General features: G+C 44.3%; 1 protein-coding gene and 1 long non-coding RNA gene across 3 annotated transcripts in view; both read right to left on the bottom strand.

Moving 5' to 3' along the window:
- The window catches only part of LMX1B (LIM homeobox transcription factor 1 beta), a 136,913-nt gene that overhangs the window by 89,464 nt on the left and 29,477 nt on the right, over window positions 1-17,972 (bottom strand). The gene's annotated exons all lie outside the window — the stretch shown is intronic.
- Window positions 3,700-13,636, bottom strand: LOC121107054. Its single transcript, XR_005840403.2, has 4 exons — window positions 13,446-13,636; window positions 12,306-12,423; window positions 12,136-12,211; window positions 3,700-7,437 (listed from the first exon to the last, which is right to left on the bottom strand). It is a non-coding gene; the product is annotated as an uncharacterized LOC121107054 (long non-coding RNA).

Here is a 17,972-nt window from a genome sequence, read left to right as displayed (position 1 = left end):
CAAACACAAAGCGGGCAGAAGTGCCGCAGCTGAGAACCACGCATCATCCAGGGCCGTGCCGTATTCTGTGCTGTTTCCAGGTCTGCATACTCAACTGTGTCATTTGGGCCTTTGTAGGCCCAATTACTTATTATAAACAATTCAGTTTATCTTTATCAGAATCATTACCTAAATTGGCTACATGACACATACTGTTTTCCTAACTGCACTCCTGGGAAAATCTGCTATAAAATCTGTGATTCTGTACTTTGTAATTATCCCTATATGGGCTATAAAACATTACACTTGTGTTTAAAATAGGTATAGCTAGCATTTTCCAATGCTCATAATGGAATTATGAGCATTTATTCTACCTCAGAAAATAAAATACAGCAAAATATTTGGTGCAATCAACTCAAGGAGTTCTTGCAGCAGCCATACTGCAGCTGCTGATCGGACTCCAAAAGCAGATAAGGTTCTTGTGATGCACTCAATTTTGATTATAAGGTTTTGCTCTCTTGCTTGATATTTTTCTCCGGGTGAGGCAAAGATGACTCAAGGTAGTGTCAAGTGAAACATGGCCTTAGATGGCATTGTAGTCTAGAAATGAGGTGTCAACAATAACAGCTAACAGGATCATACTCCCAGCGTCATTAATTTTCTCTTTCCAGTACCCTCCACATTTCCTGTTGTAAAAATGCTGGCCAATTTTTCCCTGTTGCTGACTTTTGTTTTCCTTACTGTTTTGAGAAATTCCTCCTTCCTCAGAATTTCTAAAACCATTTCACACTGTGCCAAGCCAGCAGCTCTCCCCATGATTAAAACAAAACACTTTAGTTCTAAAGAGCAAAGACCTAACCTCCCATCTTGCACAACATGAGGTGTCCCTGGCCTCCCTTTTTAGCTGATTCTGCTTGCTTGACGTACTTTCAGAAGTTCAGTAACTAGCAGTGGAGGGGTCATGTTTGCCCTCAAGTTGCTGCTTTTCATGCTTGACATGTTTTTCTACTGTCCGGTCCCTTAGCTGCAGCAGGGTCACAAGGATGGAGAAAAGGGTGGGGGTTACAGAAAGGGTATTGTATTACACAAACCCCAAAAGGTTTTGGTTACAGAATGTATATTGTCCATGCCTATTGGGCTTGTGGAGAAGTATCAAGTTCACCACATTCTCGTTTGGAGACTTTGATCCTTTTTGTTAAAAAGAAGCTGCTTAGAATTACGGTGCAGAGCAAAGAAATGAATCAGTTGTACTCACTCACCCAGCACTAAGGAATGCCAATATTTCTGTTAGCCAGCCCAATCCTAGGGAGATTTACCCAGCTGCACAGAGGCTGGAAGGAGCTTAAGTCTATCAACACAACCACAAGCTTCCCCCTCCTTTCAGAAAGGTCCAAGCACCTTTTATGTTACCTGACTTTCAATGATGCAGAACCCCTTTACACCACTCTAGAAATGCATGAAATGTCATGCTGCTTTCAAGAATTTTTAGGCTCCTTTCAAACCTCTATCTATAGCCAAGGTAGCAATAGGAACCAGAAGCATGCGCCTTTGAGATCTCCTCTACCTCTTCTACCAGCGAACACTCAGACATTCCTGCTTGTGCAGGACATCAGATAAAAATTTCTATGGAATCACCACAGCAGCTGTTTCTGCTGCTCTAACTTTTCCAACCCCTGAGAAGGGCTGGAAGGATCTCAGTGAACTTCTCCAATGAAGTACAGAAATCTTTAATTATCTTCTCCTGTGGGAGGCCCCTATATCTTCTGTCTGCAGCACATTTATGCACATACCGAATATTTTTTTTTGTACTTACATATATAGTTTCTTTACTCAGTAATCACTGCTAACCTAATTTTTATGTCCTGATGAGCTGTGTGATATTACCATTATATTATTTCTCATTGCTGAATTAGGGAGTCTTTACATATGTATTTTTGTCTGTAGTTTATTAAAAAGTGGAGAACCTCAAAGCGACTGGGTTGTTAAGGTTCTTTGAGCTTTTATCATCAGGACAGCAGTAGCCATGGTGTAGACAAGGCCCTCAGAAGATGTCATAATACAAATAATGGTACGAATGACAGAAACTTTTTTCTTTTGCTATGTAACATGTCATTGCTTAATGACTGGGATCCTGGCTCCCAATTAGTCCAGCGCTACGGGTCAACTCCTAATTCAAAGGGCAGTTTTTTTGCCAATCCAACATAAAACTACATCGTCTAATGTAAGATTAAATATATTAATGCTTCTACTTCTGCTGCTTTAGCTCAGGTGACTCACCTAGGACCAATTAAATAACCAAAGACTGCCTGCCAACAGAAAATGCCAATGCCAATGTTCATTGGCAACCCTTTTCTCAACCCGCCATGTATTCCTCCTTTGCTAGCAGCAGCCACTACAGCAGAGCAGGCTAGGGAAACAAAAGGAAAGCTGAACATCTCTCAGTCTTTTTCCTCTGGGTTCCCCACCCGGGACACTAGCCTGAGTTTGGCTAAAGAGTTACAATCGCCTGATAGGTCCTTCTGTTGAGCGACCATAAAAGGAAGCTTTTTTGCATTCTTTTCTACTGCAAAAGCACACAACACTGGGGAGAGCTCAGGGAAGCAGCCTCAACAGAAATCCAAACAGCTCCTCTGTGCCACAACTATTCTGTGGGAAGTGTTGCTCCTTGTGAATGGGGTCAAAAGGGACCCAGGAAGGCATAACGAAGTGTTAGCTGATTTTTCAAGGGGCTCTGTTTTGTTGCATTAGCAATTTTCTACAGCATTAAGCAGTTTCATGGTGCATTGTACTGCGTTGTCTGAAATGGTGTACAGACTTTCTTCGGGCCAGATTTGTGGAAAGATGCAAGTCTTTAAATACAATGCTAGGCAAAGAGAATAGTAAGAAAATACCAGCAATTCAATGTAAATTTCCCAATGCAACAACAGATCCTCCTTGCCAGGACTGCAGCCTCACCAGGAGCCCTGCTCCAGCCTTTGAGCTGTTGTATTACAGTACCTGAGAAAGAGTCTACATCCATATTAATCTCTACCTCTGTCCGCTTAACTCTCATTCCCTTCTCCTTTTTCCCCTCCCTCCTTAACACACTACATTCCTTCCAACATTAATTCTTTTCTCTTTTCCTCCATTCCTGACCTCTTTAAACAATCTTACTTCCTTCTCATTCCTTTTCTCAGGTAAAACTTCTAGAGATAACAACAACCAGCATAGTGAACCCAGAACAGCAGAGATAGATTTGGAGTCAACAAGAGCCTCTTCACATAATAAGCGCAGTATATGAATTTCAATCATTATTTTCAGTCTAATTTAGATCTCTATTTTCCCTTCTAGTTACACAATGGAAGCAGTGTCTTTTGGGGACGTTCACAGTGGGAGGAGCTGTACAGCAGGTGCCACTCGCTCACTCTCCCCAAGTGAGGTGGGGAAGAGAGTTGAAAAGGTAGAGTACATGCACGCATGGGTTGAGATAGAAACAGTTTCTCAGCTAAAGCTGCACAGAAGCAAAGCAAGGGAGAATGTGGAAGTTTCTGCAGCATGAAGGGGAAGGTGAATATTGCTCGAATATTGGGGGTGTACATTCATGACACCCCTAATAGTAATAACAGTAATAATAATTTTGTTGCTGTTTGAGTTCCAGTAGTGGAACCACGCTGAAATAAAGGTCTTCACAGAACATGTTATGGAGTTTATCCTTGCCAATCTCTCCCTTTTATTTACCGGCATAATCCTAAAATTTCAGTCGCTCACACTGGGAGAGTAGAAAAGCACAAAGCCAAAAAAGCAGTTAAATCTATTTCAGAATGTCTGGTCCCGCTTAACATTTCATGACTATTAGAAATTATAGTTGGCTATCAGTCACAAGATTATTTCTCCTTAACCATTAAGCCTGACTTTACAGATCAAGCTATGTGTAGGTTTACAAGGTGTAGCAGAAATGTGAAATCGCAGGCTGAAGCAGTGATGGAGCACCTGGTGGGAAGACAGGGCCAGCCCAAGGGAGCTTGGGTGCATGCAGTGCACGAGTGACTGGACTGGTTGGAGCCAGGATCCTGAACTCAAACTCATTTCACATAAGGAGACCTACCTCGTACCTGCAGGATATAGCCCTTTGGACTCGGAGCAGGAAAGAGGAGGAATTCTGCGTTCCAGAGAACTATGGAGTAACATCAGTGCTCCAGGGCAACGTGTCACAGTGACAATAAGCTGCTGACCTGTACAAAACATCAGGCACACCATCCAGCACTATGCTGAGAGCACAAAGCAAAGCGCTGCTCCTGGAAGCTGTGCTGATGGTAAGCTCCACTGTGCCTCCCACAGCTGATCCCCACGGTGTGCCCTGCCTGTGCTCCAGCTGCTTTCTGGGATAAGTCCTGGACATAAACCACCCTTCTCCTTTGGAAAGGAGTTCAGGCACAAAGTGGGAGATGGAGCCATGCAGCAAAGGTGCAGCAGGAACATGCTCCTGGACATACAGAGTGCTCCATCTCAGTAGCACCCCCAAGGTCTGCATCAGAGCAATCAAGGGTGGAAGCCAGCTTTGCACCACTGAGTTAGCAAGTAGTATGCTGTGCTTAGGACTGAGCTGTATGAGCATTTTTAATTCATTCAGTGTTTTCTGCTGAAATGTTCAATCAGCCCTCTGGGTGCACTCTCAGGCCTCAGCATCCATCCTACAAACCTCTGTTATAACGCTGAGGAAGCAAATGTGCTTATACAGCTGACTGTCTTCTCACAGCAAGCTGCTGTGCATTCAATTACATCACTAATATCCTCTGTAATCCAAACTATGTGGGTGAAAGCAATCAGGAAGGGTCAGATTCAACAGTAACAAAGCTTGATATTGTTTCTGGGCTGTCATGTCCTAGATACTGAAAACTGAACTTTACTTAACATTCATATCGTTGCTGCTTCTCTCAGGCTCTCCATAAGAGGTGGAATTTTTTTCTAAACCTAAAGGCAATACCTCCATTTCTTATCATCTTGTAGAGAACAACTTGACTACAAATTGAATTAACCAAAACCAAACTTCTGTCGTAGAGAACTAGAAGGCTGTCCTTATTGCTAATCTACGCACACCCCTTACCGAAGGGACAATTTTAATAGGCAGCCGCCTACCCTTCCCAGCTAGATAAAGTTTAAATAAAAACACGTTAGAAGGAATATAAAAGTACAACATGAATAAAGAGCTGTTCGCTGGAAACAGCCACAGAAAAATCCCTGGAAATGTCATCATGCACTGTTTGTAGATACAGCTGTACCCATATCTCTAAATTACAAATGATAATGAGGTGTAAAGATTTTATCAGATACCTAGCCTCCTTGAAAGGCCTTTGTGTGTTGACTGGTGTAGTCTCATATTAGGTGGTAGGAATTTTGTTTTCTTTTCTAAGTGGAACATCAGATTACACAGGTCTTATTTCACTGCTGATTGCAGTCGTCCACTTAACATCTTGACAGATATTCAAGAATGGAGCAAGGCTGGTGGCGCTGTGGAGTGAGGCGTGCATTCATCTATCATCTGCTAACAGAGCAATTGGAGGGCCAGCCCTGATGTCATTAGCCTGCCTCTCCCCAGAACTTGGTGGCAGTTTTTAATTCCTGCTAACTAGGTTTGTCAACCATTTTGTGACAGAATGTGAGCTTTAGATCCTGCAAAAAAAAAAAAAAACCATCAACTGAAAACCTTCTATCTGCCTTTCTCACAGGCCAGAGCTTGAATAATACAGTAGGTTTACTTTTTTAATATATACTTGTTGGAGAAACAGCTGTGTGATGTCTTGTCCTGCTTCCAGCAACTGCTGCTCCTGTACACTGCATGGTTATTTTTGCTGCAGGACACCAGGTGCCTCCAAGCAGCCTCTGCAGGCACTGACCACCCAAACTCACTGCGATCCAACAGCACTGCCTGTCACTGTGGTACAAAATGAGCGCCCTGAGAGATACACAGACCCCAAAGAAGATAACGTGATAGTTAAGAGTCTCTCCTCTACATAAGCACTATTTCTTTTACCATCTAAACACATTCAGAGAAAATATATTTTAGGGAACACCACCTTTGCAAAGATCTGTTAATAATGGAAATAACTGTGAGACAACTTACAAATACAATCAGTGCTTGTTGCTGTTACCAAACACAGTGCAAGCAGCAACATCCATGCAGCCATGATCTAGAGAGGCACTGAGAACCTGTGGATGGGAATGAATCACATCCAAAAAGCAAAAAGGTCCATCGATCAGTGCAGCCACTGAAGGGCTTTGTCAGTCACAAGGCTGGTTACTCCGTACACATTCATTAGTGCTTTTGGCACCTCATTCAGACTCATTTATGACTTCTTATTTTTGTCGGCTTTTCTACTTGGTTACATTAGAAGAGGAACTCTCTTGAACCTCTTTAATGTTCTGAAACTCACATACCACAAAGCATGCTCTATTTCTGGCAGCCGGTAAGATTTATTACACCGACTGGCTGTGTGTTCACACCTCTGTTGAAAGACAGAAACAAACTCTTCAGCATTCAAGAAACAGAATCACTGCTTGTCAGCATGTAACTGCATGGTTTGACTTTTACTGGACGTCGTAGGAGAGTAAGGTTTCTCAAACACTGTTGTCTGTAAAACAGACCTTAACAAGAAGCAGTGAGACTTGAAGCTATCTGTGCAAGTGAAGTGGCTATCGTTCTGTCCACATGTTTTCACGTACTGCTCAGTGCAAAAACACATTTGCTTCTATTTGAGGAACTCAGTAAAATCATTAAAAGCCATGGATGAAAGCATACAAACCAGATTTGTTTCCTTGTCCCACTACGTTTGACATAACAGAGGGCATATTCTTAATACAAATAGATCACACTTGCACAACACTATTCTAAATAAATCTGGGGCTAATGTAGTTTATGAGATACACTGAGGAGGTTAAATTGTTTCTGACTAGGTGGTTAATTAAAGGATTTATTTTGCAATTGCAGAGGACCCATAACTCATGAGTTACTACACAATAAAAGTGTTGTAGATGTGTAAAATAACACCGTGATTAACTCCCCCAAGCCACCTCGGCCCATGCGGTTCTGCGCACCCCTTCTTATCGCCGGCAGCCCAAATCCAACAGTCAGGAACTCTCACCAAACTGCAGCTTGGGCACCTCTATTCTTTTTATTTATTTGATTTGCGGCAGGAATGGTGTGGTGTTCAGATGAACGCATCTGAGTAAGGGGTCGGCTCAGGGCTTCCCCCACCCAAAGAAAAAAGATGCGTGGAGGATTAATTATGAAGTAAAAGCGACCCAGAATAGAAAAGAGGAACAGTCCAATCAGGCTTCTCAGAGATGGTTCTCGTTCCGTTCCTCTGTCAAAGGACTTCTGAGGATCTTTGAGCTCTGCAGCAAAGCCCCCATCAGAAGACACCGCATGTGTATTTTGTTTGCCAAGGTCCAGCATTTGTTTCACCATCTCCTCACAGCAATCTTAGTGTTCAACAGAAAGTGACAAAGAGGAAGCATTGGAAAAATAGGACACAGATTTCCTTTTAGTTAAAACTGATTGTTTTGGTCCACATTAAAAAAATAATTTTCCTATATACTTAGTCCTCTAAAATCCATGCCATCCAGCTACCAGCATTAATGATGTTAGGGTGAATTATAAAGAGAAATCAAATTTTCCATAGCATTTGAACGCCATTAAAATGCCAAACAATAAACTACCAGACTGCAAATTAGATCAGTGGAAATATCAAACACATTGCAGTATAAAATCCATAATTGCATTTAGCGCTTTAGCTCCCAGGGGACAGGCTGCTAAAGATCATCACCGTGCCACATATGAGAAGCTATTGACAGAACGATAAAAATCGACAGGATAACCAAATAAACACTGCAGGCTTCATTAAATATTCAGCAAGTGAAATTTGACTATCATGCGCCTTTTTTCCCTGCTAGATGCGCCCTGCTGCAGCGCTCAGAGTTCGCTCTGTGACAGCAATATGCGGCGCCGTGCCCTGCAGGCCTGAGCAGCGCAGGGCGAGGGGACGCGGTCAGCGCCGTCAGGTGCAGCACCATCAATAAGCGCACCGTGGCTCAGACAGGGATATTATTCTTCGGAATACATTATTAGCCTTGGCCCCAGGAATATCTGGCTCCAAAGACTTTAATTAGAGAAAGCGTAACATCCAAAGTTAAACACTTCCTGCAATAGGGACATCTCGTCCCTCGTGAGACGCTCCTTTAAGAAGCTCAGCACTACATCCCCTCCTCTCTTCCTCCTCCTTGACCATGCAGTCCTGCACTGCCCAGGAAGGACAGAGCCAAGCTGTGTCAGGCTCGGCAATGCTCAAACGAGCACACATTTACAGAGCTGCAGAACATGCTGATCGAGCCAGCCGCTCCAAATCACCGTCCATCAGGACCACAAAGTGCTGCCGGGCCCAGCCCTGGGGTGCTCTCCTCTGTGTGGCTCTGACCTGGGAGAAACAGTTTGCTTTGCACAGCTCTGGCTTTTACACTGTATGAAGAGACGCAAAGAAAATGAGCATCCCTGGCAGAAGACAGGATGGTGTTAATTCTGTATTTCGTTAACCAATTATTCGTTGTTACTCTCTTGGATTAGCTGCTGTCAGGATGAGAGCAATTGTGGGTAATGCAGCCATTCCCTCTGGGAGCGGTGGGCAAAGTGAAGCTGTAGGAGTCTGGCACAGGTGGAGGGCACAGAACAATGCAGCGTACTCGGGAAGAAAAAAACCTAAGAAAGCGTAAATCCTGAGGAGCTCTGGCTCCTTTAAGAGGACAATACTTGGTGGACCTGACCTGAAAAAATGAGCAACAGAGATTTGGGACAGAGAACGAGTAGCTGAACCTTTCTATTTAAAATATCTGGGGGTTGTGCTTGTTTGTTTTTAATTATAACAAACATTTCAAATTCTGGAAGTTGTTCCCGATATCCTCTCAAGATCCATTTTAGTCTGTTTGCAGGATGATGTTTGCGGAGTGGCATGGATACTGCTACAACAGGAAAAAAAAACAACAGAAAGAAGGCATGTTTCCTCTCTCTGTTCCTACAGGCCTTGAGACTGAAATTAGAGCAAATAAAATGTATAATGCATGCTCTGGAAGCACCCAATAGGGTTATAAGCAGCCATTCCCTCTTCATGGAGAAAAAGTTTATGTAAATGACTGATGACAGTGTTATTGTGTGAGGAATATCAATGGAGTAATTACAGTTACATAGCTTGCTGCTGCACTGCTGCTCTAAGCCTGTGTTAATTTTTCACACCACTCCCTTGGGAAAGATCTCAGTGTGCTCCTAAGAGCAGAGCTAATAATCGGAGCTCTGAGCCACCGCCACTGAAACTAGCCCCAAGGTCTTTCTGAGCAGACTGCTAAACACTGACTGTCTCCCCAGAGAGAAGAGAACAGAGATAAAATGATTAAAAACTGCCAAATTGGACTGGCAATCACTTGGCTATACTGTCAGCCCAAGACAAGACAAATCTCAGTTATTTTTTCTTTTGTGAGCTGGAAAACTAGGATAGCACAAAGCAGCGTGGCTGCAAACGGAGCAGCAGCCTACCCACATTTCGGGTCCTCACAAGTATTGTGTCAACATCTGTAGACACAAATGATGTGTCAGTGATTGCGTTTAACACCAACACAAATCAAGAATCTGAGAAAACCAATTTCTATTTAGGCCTACTGGGACCTCTATTATTATGAGTCAATTCCACTTGTTTGATCCCAGGAATAATCTTAGGACCAAGCAGATCACACCCTCAATAACTGCATCTCACTGCATAGGAGCAGTTCCCCCAGGTTAGATGCTGCTGGTTCTGTCTGGCCCAAAATTTTGAACAACTTACATACTCTGGTCAGCTCTGTGGAGTGAAAGACAGTGCGAGGATTAAGTGACAGGATACATCCTGAACCTCATCCAATCCGAAGCAGTAAAAATGTGCTTCTAAAAAGTCAGCGGAGGTATCTGCAACCTCAGCTGCATGAGCAGCTTGAAAGTATCCCAAAGCCACATCTGATGAGCAGTGAAACAAGGAACCACTTCCTACTGGGCTGGAAAAAATACTCCAAATCAAAACATAAAAGCAAGCCACGATCAGCCTACCAGATAGCAGACGACAACCACAGCAAAGCAGGTGTGCAACATTGCCTTAAGCCACTTCAAAAAGGAGCATCAACATTTCCTGATGCTAGGACATAGAAATACAACAGCCCAAACTGGCCATGGACAACCTCACTGACATGATGCACAGCTTTAGTTTGCAGCCCCTGCACTAATTGCAATTCCTGTGCACATCTTGCCAAAATCAATGTTGACAAATCTCCATGGATGTAGATGGACAGAAGGACAGCAACCACACATCCCTTCTACCTTCCAACAATAGCATTTTTAGCTTGAATGAATTATATTAAATCATAGGTGTAGGAATCAGCCTTCGTGTGACCACCTAACTGAGCCCTGGGCTGAACTCTAATTGTAAATCAGTTAATGTATAGAAATAGAAAAATAATAAACATTCTCAGTCTGAAGCTGAGGCTCCCTGATCCCATCCTATCTGTCCACAGGAAGGAGATGACTCAGGGGCTTCCCTCGTTCCACTGCGCTCCTCCTCATCCTAATTTTTCCCCAAGTATTTATCTTTAAGTGAAAATACTTCCAGTCCATTACCTTCTGAAGGGAAAGAAATCTGGCCGGATTGAACACTGGCAGCCGGCTGGGACAAAGCTGGGCTGCAGGAAGCAACTTGCTCTGATAAATCCTCCAGTGTTTTCACCAAAACATCCACTGCCACGTCTGCTTCCCAAGTATGTCATTTACAGGACAACTACTAGAAGCCTCCAGAGTTCCACAGGAAGGAAGATGATAATCTCAGCTCTGACTGCTTCTTTCTAGGACTGATACAATCTTCCCTGCACAGGATTGCCTGGGCACTGATGCCTGTCTGGGGACTGCAGCACTCACATCTTATGGAATAATGGAGCCCACCCTTTATGGGATACCCTGTCAACCTGAAAGCCCTGCCTGGGAACTGTGCACAATACCAGCTTCCTTAAGTAAGCAATGGGCAAGAGAGAACAGGTTTGGTCCTTCTGATCCTAACAGAGATCTGGATTTTGGAAACAGGATACTTGGAGAACCTACACCTGAAGAAGAGAGTGACAGACAGAGGGAAGCAAAGCAACCACAAGACAAATTTTACTGTTTCCATCTCACAGCAGCTTCTATGCTAATGATTTTGCTTTCAGCTCTGCATCACAAATGGAGTAGAAAGCAGATTAGCAGCAAACCAAGGGTTTTGCAGGGGGAAGTTCTGCAGTGAGTCCTCCCCCAATCTGTCCAGCAAAGGGAGGCAGAAAGGCACCAGCAGAGCCATGCCCTTGGGGGCTGCCCTGAGGTCACTCTGGAGCCTTGTGATGAAACACTGACCCATGAATTAGCAGCGTGCACTACTAAACTCCAAGTGGAGTCTCTCCTACATGAAAGCTGGGGCTGGACCTCTAACTAGTGAATGAACTAAATCAATGTCTAAAGTAGAGTATACTGCAATTATTTAATAAAGTTTTAATGTATTTCACAGATACCTCAATTTGGCTGACTCTTTCTGATATGTCTCAGTCCCTTGTCTGATGTGTCCCGCAGGTCTGCCCCAGCTCACCCAGGCTGTGCTGAAAAGCCCTGCCCATCTCTTTAAATGCTATGGCTTTTGTTTTTCAACAGAGTAAGACAACCGGAATCCTTTCCCATTTCAGACCTAGTCTCATACAGAGAAACAACAGAACCAGACAGGACCCAGAGCTCTGCCAAGTCCCAGTCATTACTTCCAATTATCAATCAGTTAGAACTGATGTTTCCTGCCTGTAGGAGAAGCTGTTAAGGCGCCTGAACAAAACTCAGGAATTATATGACTGCATTTACAACCCCTTTCCAGTCACCTAGACACACTAACATACACATATACGAGTTACTCAGTAAAAGGTTGACATGGGTTGCATGCTTGCAGGCTGAGATGAATTCCTAGAGCCCCCTCCCACTCTGTGTTTGTGCAGTGGGAACTGTTACAGCAGTTACAGTGTGGGTTCAGCACGGCTGGTCTGTGTGGACACATCGCAGCCATGCCACACAGCCCTCACCTCACATCTTCAGCCACACACAGAGCTCACCTTTCCAGGTGCACCTTTCCTTCTGCAGTGAAACAACATGGGTTCTGCTTACTGTATTTGTTTTCTCATTTCCAACCTGAAACAAATTCCACCAGGATCTAAACAACTTGCACACCAAATACACCTTTTTCACATACTAAATATCATCTACACACAAGATCTGCACTTACCACACACTTAAAGGACATTCTTATGAGCAGAAAGTCATATTGTAAACAGAAAACAACTTTCTACTTCAGCTGCTATAGCTCCAGATGCTTTCTCTGTTCTGCAACACTCCAGACACATCTGATTAAAAAGAACATACCAGGTACTACAACTATTAAACTGTTAGATACAATTTACAATGGCAATAATCCACTTGTCATTGGCCTTTGCTAAAGCTAACCAGAAGTTTGTCAGATATTTAACAGCATATGAAGCAAACTGAGCTTGGGACTTCTCAGCTATTTCTTACACTCGCTTGCTTTTGTTTGCTCAAGTTCATAAAAATGTGAGGCTCGCAGCTATGGGGTGTTTTATTTATAGAACCATTCCATTCTGCAGCAGGGTCTGCATGGCAGCCCCCCACCCATCGCACTCAGCCCCCTGCATGCGGCCACCAGCCCGAACCTTCTGCGTACAGCCACCAGAACCCAGCCCTGCATGGCAGAATAGGGAGTTGCATTGACTTTGGTAGAGACATCTGAAAAAAGACATTTGTGGGTATGCATTCACTGCAAGTGATAAGATCTGAAGGATTTTTCTCAAGGACTACATCAAGTGCAAGGTGCTGCACCTGAGTCGGGGCAATCCAGATATGTGAAAGGACTGGGAGAAGAGTTCATTGAGAACAGCCCTGTGGAGGACGACTTGAGGTTCTGATGGACAAAAAGCTGACATGAGCTAGCAGTTTGTGTGTGTGCAGCCTGGAATGCCAGCAGCATCCTGCATCAGTAGCAAGGTAGCAGTTGGGTGAGGGAGGGGGATCACCTCCCTCTGCTCTGCCTCATCTGAAGTCCTGCACCCAGGCCTGGAGGCCCCAGTACACGAGGGATGCAGAGCTGTTGGATCAGGTCCAGAGGAGAGCCATGGGGATGCACAGAGAGCTTCAGCACCTCTTCTATAAAGAAAGGCTGAGGGAGCTGGCTTTGTTTTGCTTGGAGAAGAGAAGGTTCTGGGGAGACCTCACTGCGGCCTTCCAATACATAAAGGGAGCATATAAACAGAAAGGAGTGTGACTTTTTACACGGTCTGATAACAGGACAAGGGGAACAGTTTTAAAACTAAAAGAGGCAAGACTTAAGCTAAATGTGGAGGAAATTATTTACCCAAGGCTCTGAGGCCCTAGCACTGCTGCCCAGAGAGCTGTAGTTACCCCATCTCTAGAGGTGCTCAAGACTGTGGATGGGAAGTCAGGCAGCCTGAGCCAGTGGGGGGCAACCTGCCCATGGCAGGGGTGGTGCTTGGGGAGCTTTAGTTCCCTTTAAGCACAACCATTCTGTGATTCTATGACATAGGCTGCCCCACCCATCAAGGACAATATGTTGTCTTGGTGGATGTCTGTCTTTCCTACAAAACTGGAATGGTTCAAGCATATGACAGCACGTACAAGTAGCTATAAAGTTACTGTTATTTGTCTCCCCAGCAGGGCAAGTATTGGAAAAAGCACATAAGTTAGCCACCCCATCTCGGAGCCCCCACAGCAAGACACAGCTTTGGACAGGATCAGCAAGGGGTGAGAACAAGACAAAGCCCAGATGTTTTCTCATTGCAAATCCCTACACTCAGTTTGTTACCTGCCAACTTCAGCTGCATTCACACAGAATTTAGCCCAGAACTTCCTGGCAGTTTTATGTTAACAGAAGATCCTTGGGCTAGTAATTCTATCAGATGAGAAGACTAGTTTACAAAATGCCTCAACTTTCAGAATTTATATCTGGAAAACTGATAATTTAGGGCCTGACACCACGTGCAACCCTTGCCTGAGCAGGAATCCCAGGGCAAGAGTCTGTGTGGTGTAATCATTTCCTGCTGCGAGGGCACAGTGTCTGGATCAAGGCTTGCAGCTGACACGCTTCTGCCTGACATCAGGCTGCATCAGCTGCTTCTCCATGCCATCAGCATGATCCTTCAGCCATTCCCCATCATCCAACTTTCTCTTTCAGTGGCACAAGCATCATTGTATAAGCTTTTTTTTTTTTGTGCTTTGGTTCACAGAGGAATAAATGGTGAGGTGCAGATTTTATTATGCTAATGAAATAAGAGCACAACAGCCCTCTGAAGCATGCAAGCCAAAGTCTGGGGGCAGTGCTAAAACTTCTCCCACAGGAAAAACAGATACAAGGCTGGCTTTGAGAGTGGGCGTCTTCTACACTAACCACCGTATTGTCAGAAAACCACAGCTGTCCACCACATGAGCAAACTCCAATGCAATTGTGCTGGGGTGTGTTGACAGTGCAGTGCCCACAATGCAGCGCGCCCAGCGTGCTCCCCTGTAGCAGGGAACAGCTCCACACTGCTCTGTGCCCACAGCCTCTCACTGTGAGCACAGTAGCACTCCCAAGGACAAACACAGAGTACAACCTGGGCAGCTGTTCCACAGAGAGCTTTCCTGTCTGCCTCCCCAAACTGATTACTGAGGTGCAGAAGCATCTCTCCAGTTTACCCGTTCTTTTTTTTAAAAAAAAAAACATGAAGTTTTTTTCCCCACCCCACTGCTTTTCAGCTCTCCTCTATGCAGTGCTCCATCTCTGCACACCTTGCAGTACACCATAAATATTTCCTTGCAGTGTAAAACTCAAGCTGTGTGGTTCCTGGGGGATGTCCCGTCCCCAGGGATGCTGTGCCAAGCCTCTCTCTGGATCAGCTGTTTGCCCTGCCATACTCTTACTGTATAAAGGAAACAGCTTCAGTTTTCCAAGGGGAAAAAAAAGGGGAAGTCCACAGACCATTATTGAAATTAGTTTAGTAAACAATAATCATAGGAATAGTTAATAAGCACAGCTTTTATGGGTTAAGTAGGAAATTAGATCCGCTGCTCCATTACTATTTTGAGTGAGAAAGCAATGATGCCTTTAATTATGCATAGTCTGCTTTATTTGAACTGTGTTGGCTGTTGTGAGGGAAATAATCAATGTAAACGCCTCCTGAGGTCGCTCCTGAGGCAGACATGAAATGAACTAAGTGAGCAGAGCAGTGTGTATAATCATATCAAGCAAATCCCCAGGTACCAGCTCTAGAATCACACATACATATGATTTATACACTCTCAACAACTCAACACTGACACCCCGAGCCATTCTAACACCAGAGCTTGCATATTGCTTTGAATTTTATCTGCACATGACAAGTTAAATTTTTTGAAGTTGGAATGAATTCTGTGCATTTTAAAATGAAGAAAGCCTACATGGAATTCAGCAGAAGTCCTGGTTTGCTACAGATAGTGACAGAATCTTTGTAAAAACAGCTCCTACTGTAGGGCTTCGAAGCAAAACTCCTACAGCTGATTTTTCAGACTGAGGATAATCTTCAGTAGAACTTCAGCATGAGGAGAGGTTTAGAACCAAACCATTCCCTGGCAAGAGATAAAAGCTGAGTGGCATCAGACTGATTCTTACAATTTCTATATTGCTATACTATTCGTCAAATAAACAAGTTTTGACCTGAAATTGTTTACACAGCTATCTAAATAAAAGTTTTTGAGAGTTGAAATAAGTTATTTAAGTATGAATCTCTCTTTTTAGGGTGAACTGGCACACACGTATCAGAACCAGGAAGGAGATACCACCCAAACCAGGACCCTCTGACACTATTTAACCTGAACACCTTTCAGTAACTCAGGTACAGTGGCAGTGCTGCAGCCCACCTTTGTCTGTGTATTTTATGGCTGTGGGAACACTTCACTGCGAAGCTTACTTATTAAAAAAAGATTACAACTCAGAGAATCTCCAAGAAATTGCAGTGCACAAAATTCAGGGATCACTTCACTAGAGTTTTTTCCAGGTCTACTAGGAAGGAATTTGCTCCAGTATTCCTCAAAAACGGACAAATCCTTTTTCCAAGTGCTCCGTGCTTCAGCACGAAGGACGGCTGAACGCACCCGGACAGCCCATCCGCCACAGCCGACCTTCCCACGGAGCTGCGAGGACGGCATCAGCACCGCGCCCGGAGCCGCTCCGCCACCCCGCGGCGGGCATCGCTCCCGGGGCGGCTGCCCATATTGCCGCGAGTCCGTACCGGCGGCACTGCCGCAGGAAGGCCAGATCCGGGCTGATTTACATCCCTGGGAACCTAATTGCTTCGGTTTGCACCCTGTAAATCATACCTGCCCGGGAAATAATCCTGCCACTCCCCTGCACGCAGCCCGAGCCCGTGATGGATTTGGCCATGAGACCCAGGTATCCCAGCTCAACACATCCATCACATATTGGAGATGGCACACAAGTCCTCCACAGAACCATTTTTTATAGCTACCTGCTGCAAGAACTCTTTTCATTAACCCTGACGAGTTCGTTTTCTCCCAACACATCTGCTGCAAGCATGAGAAGGTGATGTTGTTGCACCAGTGACATCATCTGCATCACCATGGAGACAAAAATATCCTCAGCTACAGAGGGCCCTCCTGAAATTCAGATTTCTGTAGAGCTGGAAGCATACAGAAATGCTGCTCTGAACACAGAGGTTGAACACACGTGAGAGGAAACACAGCAGGGTCTACAGCTGTGTATAAGTTCTCCTTCTGAATAGCAAATGGCCATTTTGGAGATAGTCAGGCCAGGCCAACCTGCCATGGGATGCTGGAAGAGAGCACATAGGAGGGTCTGCACTGTACCACCTGTGACTGGCACAAGGTGCTCACTACTCACAGGAGGTTATGTGGTTATGTGCTGCCTGACCAGCCAGTAGCTGTGCAAAGCAGAGTCTTCTGCCCTGTTAAATATACTTCTGTGGTAACTGCACCCCACACAGTCCAGAAACTGCTGAACTACAACATTTAAGTATTATTTTTCCAGAATAAAATTCCTGAGCTACCGCTGCAAGGCCTTCTGTTCTGAAGCAGAGAGTGGAAAGGATATCTGCTCACAGCCAAACTACCAATGTTTGCTGAGCAGTTTTCTGACATTTCATCACTGCTAGCAGAGATGCCATACCATAGTTACAAAGTTTTTCAGTACACATTTGGATGTTTGTGCATGGACATCTGTTCCCCACTCCAAACGTAAGGTTTCTGCAGGTCCCACATCCATGTGTTAAAGGGAGTTTGATCTTTCACAGAGACATGCACCGGCGTGAACTTCACCCTAAGGAGTTAAATCAGCTTTTGCTATGGAAACTCACATGATAAAAATAGATCCTCCTGCTCCAAAGGATTTGTACTGTGCATGATTTAAGGGGGCTTATTGAGCTATTCTGTGCAGTTTGTTTTGTTGCACAGAAAACATTTATCAAAAATTTCTTTCTTTCACCAAGATTCGCTTGAATAGGTTCTGCTGTACTGGCCATGTTAGGGGAAAACATTACCATCCCCTTCAAATGAAAACAGCAAGCTTGTGCTTCTCAGCATTTTGGCTAAAAATAAAAGTTCTATTTAGTAATAGCATATGGTGGTCTATAATTATTATACATAATCCTCCAACCTGTCCCTAGGCATTAGTTACCATAAATCTCTACCAGTAAGTCTGAATAGTTATCCGGGATGATGATGAGGTATTTCAGGTGACTTCAGACTTTTCAGTTCTACAAGCAGAACAGAGAGCACCAAAATACAGGAAGAAACACTACCAGAGAATGTGGGCTATTAGTTACTCCCCCCCTCCCCCATTTGACTATTAAATGTTCTTCAAATTGAAAAGATT

The sequence above is a fragment of the Gallus gallus genome, chromosome 17 (assembly GCF_016699485.2).
Source record: "Gallus gallus isolate bGalGal1 chromosome 17, bGalGal1.mat.broiler.GRCg7b, whole genome shotgun sequence".
NCBI classification, from domain to species: domain Eukaryota; kingdom Metazoa; phylum Chordata; class Aves; order Galliformes; family Phasianidae; genus Gallus; species Gallus gallus.
The sequence above is the reverse complement of the archived record's forward strand: the minus strand, read 5'-3'. Positions and strand labels throughout refer to the sequence as shown.